We start from the raw sequence: 20,026 nt of genomic DNA, 5'->3' as shown, positions 1-20,026 counted from the left end.
CTGCATCCATAGACATGTATGTTGAATGTACGTTACTATCTATATATATCAATGTATATTTTTGGCTCACGTAAGTGTAGCCTATGCGGTCGTAACTTTGTCTGTCTGTACGTGCGTTTGTGCGTGTGTGCGTGTGTGTGTATGTCTGTGGTAGAAACTTTAACATTTCCGAGTCTATGTGTGAGTGGTTATCCAAGACTATGGATAAAGCTCGCATAAGATTACGTCACGGTCAAAAGTGTTTGACGTCAATTAATGCATCATGACGGCATGCCTCCCTGTAGTCTTTCTCTCTCGCGTGGTGTGTGTGGTCTCGGTCATTGTTATTTTGAGCGGGCCGAGACTATTTGGCAGTCGTGTCCCTGTAAGTAGGCTACATGCAGACACAGACAGATCTAGATCTAGTGTCTCTCTTTCTTGCACAGTCGTCACCTAAGCTTACTGTGTGTGTGGGTGTGTATGTGTGACGGAGTGATTGAGTTTGTGTTACTGTTTGTCTATTTCTTACGTGAGCCTTGAAGGCTTCGCCTCTTGTTAAATATGTGTATGTGGGAAACAAAATGTGCAAAAAGCTTCAGAAAGAGTTATACATCAGAGTTTAGCACTAAAACAAGATGTGGATGCAGGGCCGGATTAGGCTAAGGGGAGGGGGGGGGGGGTTGCCAGTGGTGGTCCAGGGGGATGTTCCCCCTGGCGGGGTCAAGGGGCAGAGCCCCTTGTGGGGGTTAGGGGGAAAAGCCCCCTGAAGCTGATGGGTAGGCGGTCATATTCTTAGATAAGAAAATGGTCGCTCCTTGCATGAAACGGCATAAAATAAACAATAATAAAAAATAAAAAAAAATAAGTGAGGTACATGTTTAGGCTAGGGGGGGGGGGGGGTGCGCAACCCTCATAACCCCCCCTGTAGTCCGGCCCTGTGGATGTACTCCAATTTCTCATCAAGCAAACGGCCAGTGATTAAGCTTAACGAACCGTCAAATATAAAAAAAACGGATGTTGCAAAAACAAAACGCTTAAAATATCAAATGACTCGAATCCATCCACATTTTAAGAAGCCACAATAAACATGATACAGTTTTTAAATCATACATTGTGGAGTCTTGTTATTACATAAAAACAGCTTATAATCTCAAAGTACTCCAATGTATCCATATTTCAACAATAGCAACAATACACATGACACGTTTTGTACACCATGTATTTTTAAGTCCGGTTACAACAAGACAAAGCTTAAAATCTCAAAGTAATCGATTCGAACTTACTTTTTCATCGCCGAAATAGACATCAAACAGTAAGAATTAAAACGTTGTTAACCTTCGCCCGACCGGGTTCTCGACTACACACAGAAGACATCGTGGGGCCTGCGGACCCATGCTTCTCAAAGAAGGAAAAATATGCATATCCTTCCGTAGACCCATGCTTTCCAAAGAAGCAAAAACGTGCATCCCCTTCCGTAGACGCCGTGGTTAAATTTCCGGGAGAAGTAATAAACATTAAACTATTAATTTAATTATTACCATGCGGACTAAAGCTTCTCAAAAAAGGAAAAACCTGAATACCCTTCTGTAGACGTCGTGGGGCCGTGTGGACCCACATTGTTATGTATTAATTTCGCTCCACGCGACTTGCTTATTAACTCCAAAATTAAACAAATCGTAGAAATTGATGTTTAGAGCCAATACCTGAAGGTTTGTGACTTCTCTCCCTAGTTTTTATGTAAGTTCCTTCAGTTTGAGAAACATGGGTCCCCACGGTCTCATTATGTCTTCTGTGTGTAGTCTAAATTTGACCTTTGTTTTTTTAATTACTTTTCGCTGAAATTTAATTATCTTTTAGGACATAAGAGCTTTTTAGGTATCTGAGGCATTCTTAAAAGCTCATTAAAAAATTCCAACTGGTTTAAGAGATATTTGCAATTAAACACCCTTCTGGGTCCACACGGACCCACGACGACCGGCGAAGGTTACATTGTAAGTTATGCCTTCAAACACTGATTTGCCTTGCATTGAGATATGAAATTGGTTACAACAGGAAGACAGAGCTCCAAAACTGTCACGCACTCAAATCCTCCCACATGTTTAAACGTTACAATAAACATTAGCAGACACAAACTAATTTGGAGTTTTTAAAACCATTAATTCCAAAACTGACTTGCGATCCATAAAGGTATTCAACATTTAAACATGTATTTTTTTCCCCAGAATCTATCATTGATTTCGTTAAAAATAAATATCGAAAGAGTAAAAGGAAACAAACACTTGGAGAAAGTTGTTCATAAGAATTCAGCACAAACGAAAGATGTGCATGTACTCATGCAAGTTCCTCATCAGGCAAAAAGTCAGTGATACCGCTCAGTGAACAAACACTTCTTTTTTTTTAAAGAAGGCGTTGTGTGAACGTTCAGGGTGTCCCTCCCCCCCCTCCCCCCGCCACCTACACACACACAAAACATAAAAACATGGAACTAACAAAAATGCTAAAACGTCTACATCTGTTGACTTCATGTAATATTTGGTGTACAGTAACTTCAGTTTATGGATGACAAGTCCACAAAGCGGCAGGTTTGTAGGTTAAATGGCCTGACATCTGTGCTCTTTTGAAAAACAATTCCGAACTCGGGGATCAACTCAACATTAGGAGGTTTGAAATTGAGCGGTACCCAAAATGACCCGATTGACGTCACTTGAGTACAGCAATTTCAGGGAGGATCAGGGCATTTCCCATTAAAGAATGCGTTCATGTCACTGATGAATTGTGCGTGTCATTGCGCAAGTGTGAATTCGCAACGAAGGGGATAATTGTTCCAGACATGCCAGTTGCATAATTATCTTGTATAGGAATTGCCCTGAACCTAACTGTAGCTGCTGTCTTCAGATCACCGATGATCTGGGTTAGAAGGGAGTGATTTAAATACTCAGACATTCATATAGTCCAAAAGGTAAGCGTTTGGAGGGTATAACTCAGTAAAGTATGGTCAAACCTTGTACTGTTATATCCCCGAGTTCAGAACATGTTTTTTTTATTTTATGGAGAAAAAAAGTCCGACCATTTGGTCAATAAACTTGTTACTTTGTAAAATGTTCCTGCATCCGCTGACATTGCTGCACACCAAATAAAATTATGAAGTTAGGGTTAGGGTTAGGGTTAATTCAGTAAAAAGATGTAGAAATGACAAGCATTTTCGTGAGCCGTTTATAATTGTGTTGGTAGCAGGTTAGAAATAACTTCCTTCCAGCTTAAACCCTCTTGTGACTCACTACACATTTTCAAGTCTTTTTTTGATTGGAATAAGAGCATTGTTGCCCAAAATGTACAAACTTGCTGCAAAAATGGGATATTTCTTGTTGAATAAATTTGTAAATCTAATGTATGTAACATCTTGTTGACACAAAATTAATTCAGCACAAACATGCCACTCTGCACCAGAAGCAGCCTGGCTGTTGACTTTGGGTATAAGTTCAAGTGGAAGGATGAAGAGGTTACATGCCGAGTCTCAGTGATTATTAAAAATAATGGTCGAAGTTAGCGGATCATGAAAAATGCGAGCTTTCATTGCTTTCTACTATACCAAAACATTTCCAATATCTAATAAACAGCTAAAAGTACAGGTTAGACATTATAAGATGTTTGATGGGTTGTTGACAGACCAGCTTTTTTGTCGTCCGAGGGGGAGCATATCGTCTTTTGTTTCTGGTCTGTCAACAAGCCACCAAACATCTTATATTGTTCATTCACTTTGCAAGGTAGCTATTTACAGGCACCGAAAAAAAGAAACTTAAAATCTGTCTAGAGGCAGCTTGGACATCGCGCTGTGTTGTACATTTTCAATATTTGAAATTCTGTGAATACTAGCATTCCTTTCACCGGCAAATCCAGTAGTCACAAAAGTTCATATCAGGCCGAATGCTTTTTTGTCAGTCATAAAAGGACGAGCAAAAATGGTTCCTGTTTGAACATTGAATGTGTCACTACAGAAACCGTCATGAGACATCTCACCTAGGACGTCACAGAGAGCTACCCCGAACAGCAAACACGCATTAAATGCTTTAAAAAGAACCGAGCTTGGGACCATTCACATGACCTGGAGAAAAACTTTAAAGACCATCACCGGACTTATCCAGGTGAAAATTTGCAGTTGAGACCCGATGTTCCCAATGAAGTCCTGACCAAGTCCAGAAGTCAAGCTAACAGAGCTGTACCTTAACTCATCTTTCCCAGTCTCAATTCCATCAGTAGCAGGTCGCAGAAACTTCACGGCGTGTCAGTAGGCACAGTGTGAACGACGTTGTCGCTCAAAGGTATGTCGAGGGTTTGACTCCTACGGCGGCAAGAGATGTGGAATCGGCGCCGAGACAGCTCTCGGAACAGAGAAGAGAAGAGCAGATAGTAGACCACGTTGATAGATGCGTTGAAAACCGTCAGCAGAAGAGAAATCATCATTAGCATGTCTTCACACAAATATCCACAGTATTGATAAAAACTGAACCTATTTGAAACACTCAGTACCACGACAACCACTGATGTTGGATAGGCCAACATGGTAGTGACACTCAGACAGGCGACGGCAATCAGCATTCGGTTAAATCTGGAGGAGCGTGTTTCACGTGCTGCACTGTGTTGCTGACGCTGATCCGAGCGAGCCCTGTGTACGCACAGCTTACAGACCAGGCTCACGTTCAGGAGCAAAGTCATGATGACAGGCAGCACCAGACCCAAAATGCCTGTGATGCAAAACATAACAACATTGTGCTGTTTTGCAAATCTGGGCGATGAATGAAAAAGAGACATGGGTACCCATGCGAAGAGACTCCAAATCATCAGAAGCACGAAGGATACCACCAATCGGCACCTTGTAAGGAGAGTTTTAAACTTTGTTGGCTTGAAGACAGCAACCCAGCGAGTGAAAACTACGGCCATCGTACTGTGAGCGGAGACAATACAGGCAAATATGGCAGACAATGCGTCAGCTAACCCAACATACGGATATTCTCTAACCCAACATACAATTACCATTACAAGGATGACGGAATCGGATGCGGCGAGAGCCTTAACGAAGAAGGTGGTTGGGTTGAAATCAGGCTCTGCACTCCACACCGCAAGGTTCACCACGTTTCCACACAAACCCAAAACGGCGAAAGAGGGAACGATGTATTTTCTCATTAAATCCGTGACAGTGTTGTATGTTGTATGATCGCTGTAGTAAGCTTCGAACTCGAACATTGTACGCGTATAGTTCCAGACGGGCATTTCATGGTGATCGGAACCGTCTGTGACATCATGCAAAGTCATGTTTGGTGAAATGGAGTTCGTGTGCTTGAAATAGAAGCTACAAATCAAATAGCTGCATACAATTCTCAACGTAGTTGAAGACATCGTGATTTTCAAACTGTGAAAGTGGGTCCTCAGAAAAGCGCTCGTTCTCGGGTGAACACAACGGCCATAGTGATGTAGGCCGTCACTGTGTTGATGTACGGAATTATGAATCCAACCACGACCACGGCAATAACATATCCCTTTTCCGTTATGAGCAGAGGATCGGAGAGAACAATGATGGCAATATTGAAGAAGTCAGACACAGCGAGAGCCTTCATGAAGAAGGTGGTAGGGTTGAAACGTGACTCTCCACTCTACACCACCACATTTACTACGTTTCCACACAAGCTTAACACGGCAAAAGGGGGAGTGATGTATGTCGATACTATTTTTGAAAAAGGTAAGTACTGATCTGGTTCGTGGCCACCTTTGCTCTCTATGGTTGACGACTGGAACTGCTCAGAGTCACTATGGACTGTTGTATCAAGATGAGTCAAAGTTGAGTTTAATGGCGTGGTGTTAACATCTGCGAAATAGAACAATAGAATGAGGCACTTACACACACGTTTTAGCTGTGTCAAAGTCATGATGTTGTGTTCAGTCTTCAATAGATGTCTTTTTTGCAGTCCGGCCGAGACATCTGATGAAATGAGGCCTGGGTCTGAGCTAGTTAGATTATCTCAGTCTGAGGAAAAGACAGCACCAACTGTTCAAGAGATGATCGCTACTGAAATCAATGCAAGAACTGTGGTTGCCTTCTTCAGTATTAGACAAGTAAAATCCGAAGAATGTCTTGCCACCTTGTTCTGAAACGTGGGCTCCCTCTTCGTGCATACGTTCTTCTTGGACAAATGTCGCACAATTTCGTTTTGATGCATTTATATGTTTGCTTTACCCTAACGCACAGATTGTCGTTTTGTGGTTTACACCCTTGGCTGTTCATAAGTTTCCCACGGATTTATACATATGTCACATAATGCACATATTCATAATAAGTATGCTTTTGTAATCAGCCAAACTTTGTGTCCCTTTCTGAGTCATCGGCTTTACACTTTATAGTAGGTGGTAATGCCCACTGATGTGGGCTCACCAGACATGAAAGCACAAAGTAGGGCAAAAATCATGTTCAGTTAACACACTTTTAAAATATATGTTCAATCAAAACAAGGAAGCAAACACTATCAAAACAAATAGCTATTGCCTAGCTATTAATGCTCGCTCTGCTTGTCCAGCACTTTTGCATAAAAGAGGAACATTTAAAACACAGTTCTTTTGATCATACTCTTTAAAATCTGATTTGCGTGTATATAATTATATATGTACTGTGAAGTCCGGATGTAGTGATAGCCCTCGGAACCAACATTTTTTATCACTACATCCGGACTATCATTACACAAGGACGTCCGGTAATAGGGATATTTTTGTAGGTTTCATTACTACATCCGGACGTCCGGTTATAGTTCTATTTTTGTAGGTGTTATTACTACATCCGGCCAATCGCTTGTAGTTGTAGTGATATCTTCAAAGCTTTTATTGCTACATGCGGCGGCACATTTGGTAAACTAGCCTCAAGGCAGTAAACAAGGTGATTTTAGAACCACTATTGATTTCGTTTTGTGACGTTTCTTCTGTCGTCTTTGTCAGGCTTGCAAATGTCCTGTGTTAACCTACCCCCGTCCTGGCAGTTCAACAGCCGGTGTGTGTGTGTGTGTGTGTGTGTGTGTGTGTGTGTGTGTGTGTGTGTGTGTATGTATGTGAGAGCGTGCGTGCGTGTATGTGTGTGTGTTTTAGAGAGAGAGAGAGAGAGAGAGAGAGAGAGAGAGAGAGAGAGAGAGAGAGAGAGAGAGAAGGGCCACTTAGAAATAAGGGTTAAATGAAAAATTTTCAGATTATTTAGGAATGAAATGTAGTCTTTAATCAGTAACAAATGAAAAAATAAAAATGTACACATGTACAAGTAAATACTTCCTTTTAACGCAAACACTATCCAATTCTTTGGATTGAAATTTCAAACACAGGCTAAAAGATACAACATGTAACTACATGTATTAAAATTGTTATGTCGAAAACAATAGTGTCTTTCAAGAGATCAATTTTCCGCTTCAGGGTAAGCACAGTGCGTGGCTGGCTTTTGCTCGCAATTTTGGTAAAGGGAGATTACTCTCGAACATTATCACTACAGCCGGACTTTAGCTTCCCCGGGACTTGAAAATAGTATCACTACAAGCGGACTATCACTATATCCGGACTGAAAAATATCACTACAACCGGACTAATTTAACAAAGAACATGAACAACTGGGACCGGGACCCAGAAATCTATTACTACAGCCGGACTATCACTATTATGAGTTATTTCTAATATGCTGACTTTTAGCAAATTATAACAAGACATGTCGAGAAAAAAGATATCAAGCATGAGCCTTTTAGGCGAATGCTGATATCGTTTGTGAGTTTGTGAGTTTTATTACCGTTTAATTCGACCAAAAGAAATTTCGAAGCGACCCCGCGAATTAGACAGAACAGCCGCAATGGGAACTTGAGCGCTTCTACCTGATTATGCCTGTCAGTCAAAGAATTCTCGTGACCTGAGTCAGCCAATCAGAGTAACACACCTGACGTGATGAATATTCACAGGTCAAATGCCTTTGACACACAACAATCTCACAAGATAAAACATGTTAAACATGCGTTTCGGTTGCTTCGCTTTTTCTCGTTGAACAGAGACTGAGAGAGCGACAGATTTAGAACCGACTCCAGACGGATGGGAAATGACGTAAAGATACATTTGATGTAAAGCGAGTGGCGCAATTTCACTTGATTTTTCCGAACTTTGATCATTTAGATTTCAAGTGAGCGGTCGGCATTGCACACTCAGACGATGGGCGGTGCCTTGCTGTTCCGTTACGCACCCACCGACAAAACTCGCTTTTCGGTATTTTTTAGATAAAGAGAGTATTACCTAACAGCATTTGAAGTGTCATTCTTTAGAATAAATCACGCTGATATTGTTGAATTACATTTTTACTTTGTCTTGTTAATTTTTAGAGTGATAAACAAAAAGGGTCCCTGCCTGAACGTTATAACATTTAGAGGGTCTCCTAGAATCCGTCCTGATTGGTCACAAAGCCATATGGGGCACTGAATTGGTAATAAATGGGTCTATCACTACAGCCGTACTTGACTGTATATATGATTAGAGTAGTCCCTCTGGTCACCCTTTCATCGTTCAGCCATTCTTAAACTTTTCTTTGCAGTAGTAATTTCTTTTATTATGGTGCCTACGGGCCTTAACCGATTTTTGGGTGTGATTGGACTTGGAATATACTCCGAGAGAAAGGAAAAACGTAGATAGATAGATGACAGGATTTTCCTTGGACTAATTATGAACATTACAAATACTATTTGTGAACAAACCTATGCATGTTATATGAAATAATGTACCGTTTTTATCTGATGCAAATGATTTGGAGTATACTTTTAATCTTCACGTGCTTTTATCATCAGTGTTTACATGGTTTGATTATCTTTGTTTCCGTGGTTGTTCGTTTAGTCAGGTGTTAGTCTGTTGCTATCCTGACAAGACCTGCAGGCACTTACGAGTAACAGACGCAGACTCAATTAAAGATGCATGTACATCTCTCCAAATTCAGTGACGCACATTGTCGGCGTTACATGAGCATGTGTTTTAACAGCACACACAAAAACCCAGCAGAGGCAGTTGAATTGTTTTGGTTTAATTTATCTTCCTAGCTCCATGTGTCATTTGGGCTCGAACGTGTAGTATATGTACGTCGAATGTCTCGTCCATAGGGATGTGAAACATCGTACAGTTTCATTTGATTGGCCTACATGTCTTTGATCTGCTAGTGTTGCTTTTCAGTGACCTCAACACTGCGAACTCCGGAAAGGCATAGTGGTGGAAGGTGCGCTATGTATAAGGCAAGTATAGACGATGTTCAGAACTAAGAACTTAACGTTTTTAAGGAATACATAATTATATATACATATATAGAGGCTACATCTCCCCCTGGTGGCAGGTATGCATTTTATCCACGTCGAGACAGTATGTAAAATATGAAAAGAGAATCGTTGATACACGTCAAGGAACACGATTAGTAATGTATTATACCTCACAAGCAATCCTACGAAACAAATAACACGTAGACTTGTTTCTTATCCATTCAGGCAATGTGTATTTCACATAATGCCTAATATCTTCAGGAAATATCTGAATAACCACATTACTCGGATTTCCTGAACATGTGCAGACAATGCCAGATGTATGCGATATATGACTATATAACATAATTTCCCGACAAGGGCTGAAATATGCATTCACAAAGGCAATGAGCAAAACGAGGGGTTTTGTATCCTGTGTCAGTTGTGTTTATCCATTCAACATTTTTGTGTGGAAGCAGCAACACCGTATGCTTGATTGTGTGCGTGTTCTTATGTTTAAAACTGAAATTACTGAAGGTTCAGAGTCAAATGAATATTCAGCAGTACATTCAACAAAGTTTATCCTGTAAACATGCAAATCAACGTCTATTCTTTTGTAAGACCTCACACTTATCTATGCTATTCCCCATAACAAAAATTGGGGCCCGGTAGCTCAGTTGGTAGAGCATTGGACTTGTGATCGGAAGGTCGCAGGTTCTTCTTCTTCTTCTCGATCGCTCAGACAGGAGGTCGCAGGTTCGAATCCGGGCCGGGACGGACACGGGTCAACTTTATGTGCAGACCCAGAGACGGAAGCCATGTCCCTCCCCCGTGTCACCACAATGGCACGTAAAAGACCTTGGTCATTCTGCCATAAGTGCAGGTGGCTGAATACACCTAAACACGCAGACACCTGGGTAGCGCGACTCCGTTGCTGCTAGCTTTCCACTGGGAGGAAGCGACCCGAATTTCCCAGCGATGGGACAATAAAGTAATGAAAATGAGAAAAAAAAGGAAAAGAAAAATTGGCGATTGGCAATTTTGAAAAAAGACTGTTCATAACAAAACTACATGTACTGTCAGAAATGGTTGATTTATTTACCGTATGCTAGAATCAGCTGGAGTTGTCAAAATAGTTACATTACATTCAAGTCTCCCAAAACATCAGATTCGTGCAATCTAAGCCCTGCTCGTTGAAATCGACACACATAACCACAGCTTAAAATAAACTCAAAAACAGTTCATTTATTTAGAGAGTTTTACACTTTCAACAGCAATAGACAGCAACCTGGGGATACTGTCACAGTGTTGTGAGCTGCCAAAGTGCTGGTGTATTTAGCAAGTGTTGTGAGCTGCCAAAGTGTTGTTGTATTTAGCCAGAGTGTTGTGAGCTGCCAAAGTGCTGTTGTATTTAGCCAGAGTGTGGTGAGCTGCCAAAATGCTGTTGTATTTAGCCAGAGTGTTGTGAGCAGCCAAAGTGCTGTTTTATTTAGCCAGAGTGTTGTGAGCTGCCAAAGTGCTGTTGTATTTAGCCAGAGTGTTGTGAGCTGCCAAAGTGTTGTTGTATTTAGCAAGTGTTGGGAGCTGCCAAAGTGCTGTTGTATTTAGCCAGAGTGTTGGAGCATGTGTACGTTACCCATGTTTCAGGGCCACCCTCAGGTGAAGAACAAGTGAAGATAGATGAAATTCAACACGACGATAACGTTGTTGAAGAAGGTGGTTGGGTTGAAACAGGGCTCTCTACTCCACACCGAAAGATTCCACATTTTTCCACATAAACCCAAAATGGCCAAACGTGGAATGATGTAAGGCATTAGCAGCATTGAAGTATGGATCTGCTTGTGATCGTGCTGAAGAAGGCCAGCATTACTGGGGTGGTTTTTGTCTTTCTCTCTTTTAAAAACATTTTTGATATCGCACTCTTTTTCTTCGGTAATAACTCATTCTTCGCAAGTTGGTTGACACACAACTGCAAGTTTTTTCACTCCGCAAACAAGGACGATTTATCCAAGGGAGGGCATTACCAAACGCACGTATTTCTCAACGATGGTGAAATCCCTTTTCTTAAAGATTCAATGTTTTTATCCAAGGGAGGACATTACCAAACGCAACGTATTTCTCATCGATGGTGAATTCCCTTTTCTTAAAGATTCAGTGTACATAAGTATGACACATAGATCTTAAAGCACTCCACGATAATTGACCAAAGTAGGGTCACAAGAAGTGTGCCTCGACTGGTTCTGTTTATGCCAAAGCCATCAGAAAACCAGCGGCATTTTAAGATACATTTTATCCCCGAGTACGCAGTAGGAGGGTCCAGCAGACTTTGATTGTGTGTGTGTCTGTGTGTGTGTGTCTGTGTGTGTGTCTGTCTGTCTCGACTTAACAGCTTATTGCTGGGAAACTACTGGGCGCAGTTCGTTCAAAAGTTGATACATTAACTTGAGAATAGGTCCGATTGATCGTATTAAAACTTCATAATGTTACCTGGGACCTAAATGCCAAATAATCCACAAAAACGACTCTTAACGGTGGGCGCAATTCGCGGTGGGATAGAACTGCCGTTCGGCTCATAGAACCGCCCACCCAGCGACACCAGGCTTTGCGTGCGTGTGCCACTGACTTCGCGTGCTGCGCGACCTAATTTTAGCACCCTAGGCATTTGAGTTCACTGGCAAAATTGTCAGAGTTGGTGGCTTGGTGGCCAAAGTAATCCGGGTTCGATTCCCGGCATGGGCGGTCTTTTTTTTTTTAATTTTTTTTTAATTCTTGTTTACTATTGTTTATTATGAACGTTTCAATGTTTTATTTTACTCTAATAATTTTTTTAATTGTGTAAAATAAATAATTTTTTTGTTTTTAATCCAAGTGATCCGGGTTCGATTCCCGGCATGGGTGGTCTATTTTTTTTTTTAATTCTTGTTTACTATTGCTTATTATGAACGTTTTAATGTTTTATTTTACTCTAATAAGTTTTTTAATTGTGTAAAATAAATAAATAATTTTTTTTTTAAATCCACGTGCACAAGACAAACACTTTCATACTGGGGGAGCGAGCCACTCTGAAGAGTACTCGGGCCAGCAGCGTTTTTTATTCAACTATGCCGGTTGCCTGCAAATAACAAGGGAATTTGACTTCGCGTTCTGCATTCTTGTTTCGACGACCTTTAATATTGCGTGTGATACTTTATCGATTTAGAACTCACTATTTATATACAAGGGGTGTTAGTTGCCAGTCCTGGGCCATACATGAGGGGAATTTTAGTACAGTGTTTTTTCGTTCGTGGTCTTGCCTTTTCATTCACACAAATCCATATACTTCCCCCCTCCCCTCCCCCCTCCACACCGCCACCTTCGCTGGCACATAGGTACATAGTTACGTTGGGTATTGCGTTGATGGCCAGCGATGGACTGTTGTTGTTTTATAAATTACTATTACAAAGCAATTTGTATATGGTGCCGAAGAAGCCCCTACGTCTTCTTCACCACCCCGGCCACAGGCTTTTGCACGATGTTAGAACATTATCCAACTTTAACACACACCAACAAGGCAACTTGGCCGCCTGCTTCCCGTTCATAGTGAGAATATTTCTGAAATTCATTTCGTTGTTTGAATAACTTAGGCATCTAATGAAACTAATTCAGCAAGTGATTTGCTCTTCACACAGACTGCAGCCATGCTGTACACGTATAATATTATTCCAAATTAATGTATTCTATGCTATTATCATGTATAGAAGCCAAGTCAAATTTGTAATAATCCACAAAATGATTTACATGAAAGGAGGTAGCTTAAACATGTGTGTCATTTTCAATTCCATGAGACTTGTCTTCAAAGATAAAGGAAGTTTAACATCGGGCATAATTTGGAATGGCAAACTTTGAATGAACATTTCATAAACAAGCAGCCCTATATGATATAATCCCGACCGAACCAAACACTACTTAGTAACAAATTTCGAAGAAATAGCTTCAATAAGCTGCCACATACCCCTGAACATTTTCTTCCAACCATAACAATTACGTCATCACATAGTGTTATTAAATAACGGAGAAAAACGGCACAGGGAAATGTCTTCAAGAATGTATGCGTCAATATTCATTTCAAGTCCATCAGGCAGTTTTTGTATTTTTGTATGAAAGTTCACACACACACACACACACACACACTCACACACACACACACACGCACACACAAACACACACACTTTTACACACACACACACACACACGCACACTTTTACACACACACACATACACACATACACACACACACACAAACGCGCACACACACACACACACACATAGGCTACAAATTTCCGCTCTGCCCTCATTCAAACTTTCAGTCAATACCTGAATGAATGTGTAAGGCGTGGAAGTAGTCTAGACTAAGTATCCCAACATACAAGCAGCCATACGAAATAACAAATAAACATATAACAAAATAAGAAATTGTGTGATTATTATAATCTTCAGACTGATACAACAGCAAACAGCTAAACGCTCAAAATGCTCGAATCGATTCAAATGGCAAATCGCCACATTAAACATGAGACTGGTTGTCAACCGATCTCGTTGTCAACCGATCTACAACAACAAACAGCTAAAATCTATAGAAGCACTCGAATTCATCCAAATTTTAGATTCACAAGAAACATGAAACGACTTGAGAGCTTTGGAAATTGCAAAGGCATGATTTCAAAACCGACTCTTGCAAGGCATAAAGATAATCAACATTTTACATGAAATATGTTTCTGTAAATTATAGTGTCGACTGCGTTGAAAAAATGCGCAATCTGCATCCATAGACATGTATGTTGAATGTACGTTACTATCTATATGTATCAATGTATATTTGTAAACATGTGTATGTGGGAAACAAATTGTGCAAAAAGCTTCAGAAAGAGTTATACATCAGAGTTTAGCACTAAAACAAGATGTGGATGTACTCCAATTTCTCATCAAGCAAACGGCCAGTGATTAAGCTGAACGAACCGTCAAATATAAAAAAACGGATGTTGCAAAAACAAACGCTTAAAATATCAAAAGACTCGAATCCATCCACATTTTAAGGAGCCACAATAAACATGATACAGTTTTTAAATCATACATTGTGGAGTCTTGTTATTACAAAAAACCCAGCTTATAATCTCAAAGTACTCCAATGTATTCATATTTCAACGATAGCAACAATACACATGACACGTTTTGTACACCATGTATTTTTAAGTCCGGTTACAACAAGACAAAGCTTACAATCTCAAAGTAATCGAGTCGAACTTACTTTTTCATCGCCGAAATAGACATCAAACAGTAAGAATTAAAACGTTGTTAACCTTCGCCCGACCGGGTTATCGACTACACACAGAAGACATCGTGGGGCCTGCGGACCCATGCTTCTTAAAGAAGGAAAAATATGCATACCCTTCCGTAGACCCATGCTTTCCAAAGAAGCAAAAACGTGCATCCCCTTCCGTAGACGCCGTGGTTAAATTTCTGGGAGAAGTTATAAACATTAAACTATTAATTTAATTATTACCGTGCGGACTAAAGCTTCTCAAAAAAGGAAAAACGTGAATACCCTTCTGTAGACGTTGTGGGGCCGTGTGGACCCACATTGTTATGTATTAATTTCGCTCCACGCGACTTGCTTATTAACTCCAAAATTAAACAAATCGTAGAAATTGATGTTTAGAGCCAATACCTGAAGGTTTGTGACTTCTCTCCCTAGTTTTTATGTAAGTTCCTTCAGTTTGAGAAACATGGGTCCGCACGGCCCCATTATGTCTTCCGTGTGTAGTCTAAATTTGACCTTTGTTTTTTTTATTACTTTTCGCTGAAATGTAATGATCTTTTAGGACAGAAGAGCTTTTTAGGTATCTGAGGCATTCGTAAAAGCTCATTAAAAAATTCCAACTGGTTTAAGAGATATTTGCAATTACACACCCTTCTGGGTCCACACGGACCCACGACGACCGGCGAAGGTTAAATTGTAAGTTATGCCTTCAAACACTGATTTGCGTGGCATTGAGATATGAAATTGGTTACAACAGGAAGACAGCTCCAAAACTGTCACGCACTCAAATCCTCCCACACGTTTAAATGTTACAATAAACATTAGCAGACACAAACTAATTTGGAGTTTTTAAAAACATTAATTCAAAAACTGACTTGCGATCCATAAAGGTATTCAACATTTAAACATGTATTTTTCCCCCCCCAGAATCTACCATTGATTTCGTTAAAAAAAAAAAGGCAAAAGAGTTAAAGGAAACAAACAGAGAAAGTTGTTCATAAGAATTCAGCACAAACGAAAGATGTGCTTGTACTCATCAGCAAAAATAATAATAATGATAAGTTCCTCATCAGGCAATATTTGAAATTCTGTGAATACCAGCATTCCTTTCTCCGGCAAATCCAGTAGTCACAACAGTTCATATCAGGCCGAATGCTTTTTTGTCAGTCATAAAAGGACGAGCAAAAATGGTTCCTGTTTGAACATTTAATTTGTCACTACAGAAACCGTCATGAGACATGTCACCTTTAACGTTACAAAGAGCTACCCCGAACAGCAAACACGCATTAAATGCTTTAAAAAGAACCGAGCTTGGGACCTGGAGAGAAAAGTTAAAGACCACCACCGGACCGATCCAGGTGAAGACTAGCAGTTGAGACCCGATGTTCCCAATGAAGAGGACCAAGTTCAGACAAGCTAACAGAGCTGTACCTTGACTGATCTTTCCCAGTCTGAATTCCATCAGTAGCAGGTCGCGGAAACTTCACGGCGTGTCAGTAGGCACAGTGTGAACGACGTTGTCGCTCAAAGGTATGTCGAGGGTTTGACTCCTACGGCGGCAAGAGATGTGGAATCGGCGCCGAAACAGCTCTCGGAACAGAGAAGAGAAGAGCAGATAGTAGACCACGTTGATAGATGCGTTGAAAACCGTCAGCAGAAGAGAAATCATCCTTAGCATATCCCGACACGAGTATCCACAGTATTGACGAAAATTTAAACTAGTTGGAAGAAAACTCAGTCCCACGACAACCACTGATGTAGGATAGGCCAACATGGTAGTGACACTCAGACAGGCGACGGCAATCAGCATACGGCTAAATCTGGAGGAGCGTGTTTCACGTGCTGCACTATGTTGCTGACCCTGATCCGAGCGAGCCCTGTGTACGCACAGCTTACAGACCAGGCTCACGTTCAGGAGCAAAGTCATCATGACAGGCAGCACCAGACCCAAAATGCCTGTGATGCAAAACATAACAACATAGTTCTGTAGACCAAATCTGGTCGATGAAAGTACAAGAAACATGGGTACCCATGTGAAGAGAATCCAAATCATCAGAAGCACGAAGGATACCACCAATCGGCACCTTGTAAGGAGAGTTTTAAACTTTGTTGGCTTGAAGACAGCAACCCAGCGAGTGAAAACTATGGCCATCGTAGTGTGAGCGGAGACAAAACAGCCAAATATGGCAGCAAATGCGGCAGCAAACACAACAAGCTGATGTACCCGGACCCTACCCCAAAGCAAAATGGGGGACAAGCAGACAATTACAAGGGTGACGGAATCGGATGCGGCAAGAGCCTTAACGAAGAAGGTGGTTGGGTTGAAATCAGGCTCTGCACTCCACACCGCAAGGTTCACCACGTTTCCACACAAACCCAAAATGGCGAAAGAGGGAACGATGTATTTTCTCATTAAATCCGCGACAGTGTAGTATAGTTGATCGCTGTAGTAATCTTCTTCCTCGTGCATTTCAAGCGTATAGTTCCGGTAGGGCATTTCATGGTGGTCGGAACCGTGCGTGACATCATGTAAAGTCATGTTTGGTGAAATGGAGTTCGTGTGCTCGAAATAGAAGCAACAAATCAAATAGCTGCATACAATTCTCAACGTAGTTGAAGACATCGTGTTTTTCAAACTGTGAAAGTGGGTCCTCAGAAAAGCGCTCGTTCACGAAAGATCTTTACGAATATTAAATAGTCAGAGCTTAAATGTCGTCAAAAATGTGCTGCAACAATTAGCACTGCAGTACACCCTAGACACTGACAGATTGGATGGTGAGAAGTAGCAACCGTTTCTCCTGACTGTTTGCATTAACGTGAAGGCGCACAGCACACTTTGATCAGACTGGTTCTCATTGCAGGAACTGATGATCGCCCTTTCCATGGAAATGCGTCTGTTTGGAAAGGCTCTTCCTGCGGGTAGCACGCATCACTTATTTTTGGGGTGGGGTGGGTGATAGATTTGTGGTTGATACGCACGCGCAGACCGTTCGTATTTCGCTGACGTTCCCCAAAGGGATATTATTTTTGACAACCCTGTACGGTTTATAGACTTGTTCTGTGGATGCAAAATACCAATCCTGATGCAACCTCCCTCGAGAATATTGACTACGCATTGGCCTTATTGCGGTTCGAATGGAGTGGACGTTTTCCCAGCTAGAGTTGTCGTGCATAATAAATGGCGTTTGACCCATCCGCGAATGTTACTGACACAGTGGGTGCTGGTCCAAGCGATTGCCTTGCAATGCAGCACGACAAACACCCTTCACCAGGGCTGTTTTAAAAGGTCGCAGTCTACACATGAAGGAGAAGGGATAGAGCTCTGAAAATTGGCGCATATTTGACAAGATAACATGCAAAATATATCATGTATGTCGTCGTAATAATCATGACATCTTCAGCAATCAGAATAGTCTACTTGTTGCTGCCTTCGAAAATGGACAAAGAGGATTGAAAAGACTTACATTTTCACACGCATGTCAAACAAATCTTGAAGAACTCGAACATCATATTTCAAAGAGTATGATCAAAAGAAATGTGTCTTGAATGTTCCTCTTTTATGCATAAGTCCTTGACAAGCAGAGTGATCGACTGACATTCAAGGCAACGGTTTGTTTGTTTGTTTGTTTGCTTAACGCCAAGCCGACCACGAAGGGCCATATCAGGGCGGTGCTGCTTTGACATAATTTATAACGTGCGCCACACACAAGACAGAAGTCGCAGCACAGGCTTCATGTCTCACCCAGTCACATTATTCTGACACCGGACCAACCAGTCCTAGCACTAACCCAACAATGCCAGACGTCAGGCGGAGCAGCCACTAGATTGCCAATTTTAAAGTCTTAAGTATGACCCGGCCGGGGTTCAAACCCACGACCTCCCGATCACGGGGCAGACGCCTTACCACTAGGCCAACCGTGCCGGTCAAGGTAACGGTAAGGCCGCTGTATGACGTCAAGCGCTGGATGACCTGCAACAAACTAAAACTAAATGATGACAAAACTGAAGTCCTCCTCATCCACCCTAAAAACAAGCCTCTCCCTCCTTCTGTTCCTTCTTCTATCTCTGTAGGCAACTCTGACATCAAACTCTCATCCTCTGCTAGAAACCTTGGAGTGACCTTCACAGACACCCTCTCCATGGACAAGCACATCACGAACATCTGTAGATCTGCATACACTGAGATCAGAAAAATCAGCAGCATTAGACATCTTCTTTCCTTTGACGCCACCAAAACTCTTGTCTGCTCTCTCATTCTCTCCAAATTTGACTACTGCAACGCTCTACTCACAGGCATTCCCCAGCACCTCACAGACAAACTTCAGAAAGTCCAAAACACAGCAGCTAGACTCATCTTCAGGGCAAAGAAACACGACCACATACAACCACTTATGCAACAACTCCACTGGCTTCCTATATCTTCCCGCATCATACACAAAACCGCCAACATCTGCTTCAACTCTTTTACTGATCCTCACTTTCCTGTCTATCTTTCTGAACTCTTGCATCCTTACACTCCATCCAGACAGCTTCGCTCATCCACTGACAGCAGAATACTTTCCACCCCACGTACCAAAACCAAAACCACTGGCGACCGTTCTTTCTCCTTTTCCGCTCCCACTCTCTGGAATCAACTTCCCCACCCCATCCGTCACTGTAAAACCTCTTCCACTTTCAAAAAGTCCCTTAAAACCCACCTTTTCAAGTCTGCTTACAATACCTGAAGCACACGCCTGCCTCGTGATATGTTTTTTATCTGCCAGCATTCCAATAAATTCACTAGTTAAATACTTTTATTGGGTAGTCTCACATTAGTAACACTATAGTATGTACTACTGTTGTTTGTAAAATATGTTTTAAACGCTTACTTAATTCTTTGTATGTATTTAAATATTTGTTGAATTTAGTGTGTGTGTGTGTGTGTGTGTGTGTGTGTGTGTGTGTGTGTGTGTGTGTGAGTACATGTGTGTGTGTGTGTGTGTGTGTGTGTGTGTGTGTGTGTGTGTGTGTGTGCGTGTGTGTGTGTAAGTGTGTATGTGTGCTTGTGTGAGGTTGGGTGCGTGTCAAAATGTGTTGTGCAATATGGCATGAAAATCTTTTTTGATTTGTTGTTAAAAATTACAGCTTTGTATACCATGTTTATTATCTTTTACGAAGTAATGATAGTTAAATAGTCTTATGTTTTTTATTTGATCGACCTTCTTAGGATTATGGAGTTTTATGCACTGCCTTTTATAGTTTAACTAAATTTTTGTATTTGAAATAGTCCACTGTAGTCGGTGTAGGCGCTTTTTTTTTTTAAATCGTTTGTCCAGTATTTAATGTAATTCTCTATTTTTGTATGAACTCAAATGTTTAGTGTTCTTAGTATTGTCTTGTTAGCCTAAGTTCTATTTAATCAGAGTATGTTTGCGTGTGCTTATACCTAGTGATATTGTAAAGCGCATAGTGCTTTTAGTTATGCGCTATAGAAATC

This window comes from Littorina saxatilis, linkage group LG1 (genome assembly GCF_037325665.1).
Source record: "Littorina saxatilis isolate snail1 linkage group LG1, US_GU_Lsax_2.0, whole genome shotgun sequence".
In the NCBI taxonomy this organism is placed as follows: Eukaryota; Metazoa; Mollusca; class Gastropoda; order Littorinimorpha; family Littorinidae; genus Littorina; species Littorina saxatilis.
The sequence above is the reverse complement of the archived record's forward strand: the minus strand, read 5'-3'. Positions refer to the sequence as shown.